Source organism: Euprymna scolopes, chromosome 15, assembly GCF_053919585.1.
Source record: "Euprymna scolopes isolate OS-2025 chromosome 15, ASM5391958v1, whole genome shotgun sequence".
Taxonomy (NCBI): Eukaryota; Metazoa; Mollusca; class Cephalopoda; order Sepiida; family Sepiolidae; genus Euprymna; species Euprymna scolopes.
Window position 1 is genome coordinate 280,001 of NC_136496.1, and position 7,346 is coordinate 287,346.

Sequence of the window (7,346 nt, forward strand, 5' to 3'; positions counted from 1 at the left end):
AAAAAAAAATATAAAATATTAACGACTATATACTCAAGAGTCAAAACAATAAAAAGAATATTCTGTTGTCAAATCCCTAATAATAATATAGATAAGAAATTTCATGTTCGTGCACACGTTATCACCCACCTCACCATTTTTTAAAGATGGGATCGCCCGAAGGTCGAAGATTAATTTAAAGAATATTTAGCTGACACTTATTTTCATGGTGAAATAGAAAAGCCTGTTAATTTTGAAAGAATTCAAATTTAGTCAATACATAAATAAAGTCAAACGATTCAAATTTCGACAATAAATAAATTTTCCTTTGTGGACAGGCGCCACACTAGATGATCGGAAAATCACCCCTTCTCAGGTGCATGATATAAAAAAGCTAAACACCTCAAAAGCATATGAACTCGATTACATCCCGGCTGTGCTATTATAAAAATACACCGCTGAGGTTGTTCCAGTCCTCTCCAAACTATACAACAAATGCCTTAACGAACCTTGCTTTTCCTGACTGCTGGGAAACTGCTTTTCTGGTACCAGTTTACAAGAATTTTGGCGAAAGAAGTGACCCATTAAATTATCGCCCCATTAGCCTCCTCCCGCTTCTTGCCAAAATATTTGAGTTCATAATTAACCAAGATCTAGTTCATCACCTTACAGCTGCTAAACTTCTGACTGATCAACAATATGGATTTAGACAAGGCCTTTCTATAGCAGATATCCTAACTGTAATCTCTGAACGTATATACCATAAACTGGACAAAGCAAGGGAGGATAGAGCAGTATCCCTAGATATATCTAAGGTTTTTGACAGGGTTTGGCATGATGGTCTTCTTAGGAAAATCAGATCTTACGGTGTCACTGGACGAATATTTAACATAATTATTTCTTAAATAAGAGAAGAATCCAGGTTTTCCTCGACGGTCGTACATCTAAACAATATGATATAAATGCGAGTGTGACTCAGGGGTCTATCCTTCGACCTTTATTATTCCTAATATTAATAAATGACCTCCTTGATAAAATTGTTTCTGAGATGGGTATATTTGTTGATGACACCACACTCTATAAGGGGCACGAAGGGAAAACAAATGAACAAATTCTAAGGAAATGGCAAAGACATTAGAGGATGACTTCCAATCCGTAATGGAACGAGGACAAAATTGGATGATCAAATTTAATTCTGCTAAGACTAAGCTTGTATCTTTCCAAAATTACAAGAAACCTTCTCAACCACTAATAATTATGATTTAAGATATATTACCTGAAAGTACTTTGTTCAAACTCCTCGGCTTAACGTTCACAGAGAACACGGGCTGGAACAGATACATTGAAAGCATTGGTAAGGTCGCTGCGAAGAAAGTGAACTCTCTCTACCGTGCTAGAAAACTACTTACGCCTGGAAGTATCCTGTATCTCTACAAGGCCACCATTCGCCAATGTATGAAGTATTGTTGTGACATTTGAGCTGGTGCATCTACTACTAGTTTCTCTGTCCTAGATAGGGTTCAAAAGATAGTCGCCAACCTGGTAGGTCCTAAACTGTCATCAAAGCTTCAACCTCTGTCCAATCGATAAAATGTTGCATCCTTCTGCCTGTTTTACAAGTATTTTAATGGTGAATACTCTGACGAACTACAAGACTTTGTACCCCCTCGGCGTAAATACCCCCAACAAACCCGACAGGCAGCAAAATCCCACCCTACACAATAGATGTAAGGAAGTCTTCACCAGAACTGTTAAACTTTGGAAGTCCCTTCTGGGTTCCTGCTTTCCCAACTGTACGAGGGACGTGCAATAAGTAATGCCCCTGACCCACTTCCAGTTGTCTGATCTTGCTGAAATTTTGCATGTGCAATGATTTATATCTCTACGGGTTATGTGGGAAATACAGCTATGAACAAAGTGTAGTTTCTGTTTTACAGGTGTTTGAACTGAGTCAGGTGTGAAATGGAGCCTGTTGAATGTCGAGCAGTGATCCCGTTTTTGTATTTGAAAGGACGCACACCACAGGAGACTTTTGATGAAATGAAAGAAACTTATGGTGATAATGCCCCATCATATGACCTTGTAAAGCGCTGGCATCGTGAATTCAAACATGGCTGGAAGTCTGTGGAAACTGCTCTCAGACCTGGTCGCTCCTCTTCTGCCATTGATGAGGCATCTGTCCATCAAGTTGATGCTGCCATTTTGGAAGATCAGCGCATTGCTATTCGCCAAATAGCCCAAGATGTCAAGATTAGTACAGGGTATGTGGAAACTATCATTCATGATCATTTGCATATGCATAAGGTGTCTTCCAGATGGATTCCCAGGTTGCTCACACCATTCCAGAAGCGAGAATACGTCGAGTGCTCGAGGATGAATTTGGAGATGTAGATGTGTCAAGAAGATGAGTCAAAGTTTTTCAAAAGACTGATTACACAGGATGAAACCTGAGTCCATCACTATGATCCAGAGACCAAAGCCCAGTCAATGCAATGGAGGCACTTGGACTCACCACCTCCAAAGAAGGCAAGGGTGCAGCCCTCCGCTGGCAAGGTCATGCTCAGTCTTCTGGGACCAGGATGGAGTAGTGATGGCAGATTTCCTGGCAAAGGGTACCACAATTACAGGAGCCTATTATGCTGTGAGGAAATTAAGGGAAGCTATTAAAATCAAGAGACAAGGCAAGACCAGCAAAGGTACCCTCATCCTGCAGGACAACGCTCCGGTCCACAACTCGCATGTCGCCAGATCAGAAGCACGGGCGTGTGATTATGAAATCCTCACCCATCCTTCCTACTCTCCTGACCTTGCACCCTCTGACTTTCATCTCTTCCCAATCATGAAGTTGTTTTTGAAAGGAAAGCCTTTCTCAGATGATGCAGCCTTGATTTCTGAAGTCAGACCTGGGGTGTTCTACAAAAATGGTCTCCAGAGCTGCATCAAATGATGGGAGAAATGCATAACTCTGGGTTGTTCCTATGTAGAGAAAGACTAATAACTGTGCCAAGTTTCGTTGCTCTACTGCAATGGGAAGTGGGGCAGGGGCATTATTTATTGCACGCCCCTCGTACTGACATGCAGAAGCTCAAGGGTAATGTGAACGGACAATTTGCTGCTCAACTACCTACATAGTGTCCCTGCAACTTATGCCTCCGATAGTAGCTCCCTACATCGAAGTGGCATTGGCCTTGTTTGGGGTGAAAATGGAATTTAAAAAATTAAGTAAAACGGTGAAATTTATCGTTTTGTTTATTTAAAAGAAAATATTTAACTAACTATTATTTATATAGTATTTTAATTAGAATTCATTATTGAGAAGAGTATTATTTATTAATTTGTATTCATTGCGGACTATTATTCTCATCTGTTCTTAGTTCGTTTCACGACGTTTTGGCAAACTGCTCCTCTGGCCTTCGTCAGGTGGTAACCGCAACGGGATAAGAACTCTGAATCTCCTGACTGCATCCACTGCAATTACTGCCTTCTGTAGTTGTTGTCGTCTCACCACGACAACAACTATGGAAGGCAGTAATTATCTTAATCGTCAACCTCCAGATGAGTGTCAGTTGCAACTGGATTTTACGAAGTATTTTATCCGTTACGCCACGAGTTCGAAAAACAAAAAAAGATTTCCAAATTCGGCAAAATACACCTGAATAAGGTCGGATGTCATATAAACTGGAATGTTGTGGAAATAATAACTAAGATGAGAACAGTAGTTCAAATAATCTAAATAATACGAATTACCAATCTTTATTTCAAAAATTCAGAAACAAATATTAATTTATTTTAAATAATCTGACAATGGCAAATAATTGTTCGGCAGAAGAACTGGCATCAATCTGTTTATTTCGACATGGAATTCTTGATTTTTAACTTTAAATATGTTTAGAAGCTCAGAAAATTGTGACTGAATTACACAATAGAAGTTACGTGGTATATATAGGTCATAACTATCTTTAATATAATGTCTGCTGACTCATTTTGTTAAATAAAATGCATTTATACTCATCAAAATGATATTTTTTCTTTTCTATTCACAAAACTGGATCTTGCCACGCACCACATCCCTTGGTCTGTTTATCATCATCATATTATATGAATCCGAAATTCCATTGTTGGCATTAGTTTACCCGATATTTTTCCAGTTAAAATTCGTTTTAGAAACCACGAGAAGATTACAAAAATTCTAAGTGACAGCGGTTTTGTGAAAGGATTAGATTTGAACTTCGAACGACCCACGTCGCCAGTCCGTGTCGTTAACCACTAGAGCAATGTCACCTCCTCCTTGGTCTGTTAATGACGTGTTACACGGGGAACTATCGTGAATTGGCTTTGCGAGTGCTACTCCAACGTCACTCTGTGAAAACGTCTTAAGTCTGCTCCTAGCCTGCTATAAGCCAGCAAGATATAAGGTGCAAATTTCTGATATTTGCATACTTGTTTCGATAAACGACATTGTATTAGTTTATTATTATTTACATTTTTATTAATCAATCGAACAAATAAATATTATTTGACGGCAATTTTAATATTTGTAATGTCTAATAATAATTTCATGTTACTTAATTGCAAAATATTTTATGTAAAGTGAATTTAAGACATATTCATAGTATGGTTATAGAAGACGTTAAGTTAAAAAGAAAGAGAGAGCGTGTTTTTTTTTTTGCGTGTAAATAGTGTAAATAACATGAAATTTATTTTAAAGTGTAAAAAGGATATTCGTCTTAATGTTATATAAGGGCTGCCCCCTTTTCATGTAAGTATAAAAATAGAGAGATTACTTAAAATGAAAATAAAATGAGAGAAAGCAGAAATCGAACCTTGGATATAAGTTTTAAAGAACAATAGGTTTAAATGGAATGTCCAGTAAATTGTTAATTCTGATGAAATAAATAATAAGTAAACTATTCAATTGTTAGAAAGAATGTGGATAATAAAATATGGGTTGAATAAATTAGATATATAGGTTAAAATTCCTTTTGTAAAAAAAGGAAAAGTTTTGAACACGCATGTCCAGAACACGTGAAAGAAGGCACATGTGTTTAACATGTGTATGATGTCATGGAAAATAGAAAGTTCTAGAAATAGACAGAAAAACTTTAGAGTTAGGGAGACAGAAGCGGAGAAACTCAAAGACAGTCTGGAGTTTGAAATTCGAACGTCTAGAAGCGAGACGATCACTTTTAAACTTAATATGTGAAGCTTTGAATTCTTGATGAGAAAACCACGGCCGGCCGTGAAGAAATAAAACCATCATGTGTTTTTGTAAAACGTCGTCTTATGTTGTGATTCTACAAAAAGGTAAATTGAATTGTTATTATATGTCTATATGTCTGTGTTATAAAATGTCGTGACATACACATCTCATATCTACAATGTGAACTCTACATCTCATATCTACACGAAGACTGTCTGAACACTATCTCCTCACTCTAAGAGTTTCCATAGCAACACTTCTAAGTAAAGAACAGTTTTAATAAATATAAATCGCTTCATAACGGAAACAACGACATTCTTTATAAAACGAACAATCGCTCTCACAACATCCCTCCCTCTCTCTCTCTCTCTTTCTCTTTCTCTCTCTCTCTCTCTCTCTCTCTCTCTCTCTCTCTAAGACTAATAAGACTCAAAGACTCTCTCTCTGAATAAGACCCATATATAACATTAAGAAGAGTCTCCAAATTTTGTATATCAGTTTTCGTTTGATAACAGACGTAAAGCAAGGTTGAACCTTGTCAGTATTGAGTGACTATTGAACTTCGAACGACCCACGTCGTCAGTCCGTGTCATTAACTCTTTACATCATCAACATTCTGATCCACATCTGGCATCAGTTGAAATGAATGGCTCTCGTCTTCAGGAGGCCTCAAGTTTTGACAAGCTTCTGGGCTTGACCATTACTCCTGATCTTAAATGGAACACGTAAATCAAATCTGTTGCCAAGGCCGCTGGAAAAATGGTGGGATCTTTCTATCGATCCGGTAGATATCTCACTGCTGATGCTATTCTCTATCTATATAAGAGCCAGGTACGTCTAAGGATGGAATACTGTTGCCACATCTGGGCAGGAGCTGCTAGAAAGGACTTGTCCTGCCTTGATAGAGTTCAAAATAGACTTCGTAGCCTCGTAGGAGATGTCCTTTTCTCTTCCCTGCAACCTCTATATCACAGAAGAGATGTTGCGAGTTTGTCTCTGATGTATCGTAATTTTCATGGAAAGTGTTCGACTGAGCTTCAGTCTATGGTGCCCCCTCGCCAAACTTTCACAAGAAACACTCGTCTAGCTGAAAAGACTATCAATAATTCCCCCCACTCTTTATCTGTGCCTAAACCTAAACGTAGATTCCATGAACAAAGCTTCTTTCTTAGAACTGCACGCCTGTGGAATTGTCTTCCGTTTTCCTGCTTTCCGGCTGACTACAATATGGTTGTGTTCAAGTCTAACGTAAATAAGTTCTTAATGAGCCGTTCCATATAAGTTATCAAATTTACCGAATTTTCATTACTAATGACTACTATATTGTCCAATTTCTACTGTACACTCTTTAACCCTTATCATTGAGTGGCCTCTTGGCCTTGATAATGTGATGATGCCTGTGTAAAAAAAAAACTATTTGGGAATTCTTGGAAGTGTATATAAGGAAAGACATCGAAACCTTGAAAATGGCTGTAGCAAGTATAACGTGCTAATTCACTCAGAAATAACCGCTCCTGATAAGAAGTTCGGTTATCAATCATGTGATGAATCTCATCGAAGTGTACGCAATACGTTTCTTTTCGTTAACTTAAATTTTACTTTGAATATTGGCAATCAAAGAATAATATATATATATATATATATATATATATATATATATATATATATATATATATATATATATATATACATATGATGAGAATAACGGAAATGGTATTCCGCCGAAATAGAGAGAATAAAATAGGAAGAAACCAAGTTATGTGTTCATCAATGTTTCGTCTTTATTGCGAGACTTCCTCTGTATGAATGAAATTGAGAAAACAAAACACTAGTACAAATATATGAAAATATATTTTTGATATAATAAAATGTATGACCTTGTTCCATTTCAGAAACGAAAAAAAGCCGTAGGAAATTCAAAAAGGGGAGGGGGCATAGCATTGTGAAAGAGAGTAAACTATTTGTATATAACATCATACAGCCGTTAATATATTTAAAAAGATATGATGCAATTCATATCTATTTTGGAAAAAATATGTCCGTTATAATTCAAATATGGATGAACTTATTGTGTTTTTTAAAGGGTGAATTTATTGTGTTTTTGTAAAGCAGACATATAATTTTATTGTTTGAGAAAAATTACAAGAGATATCATTTGGAAAGCTAT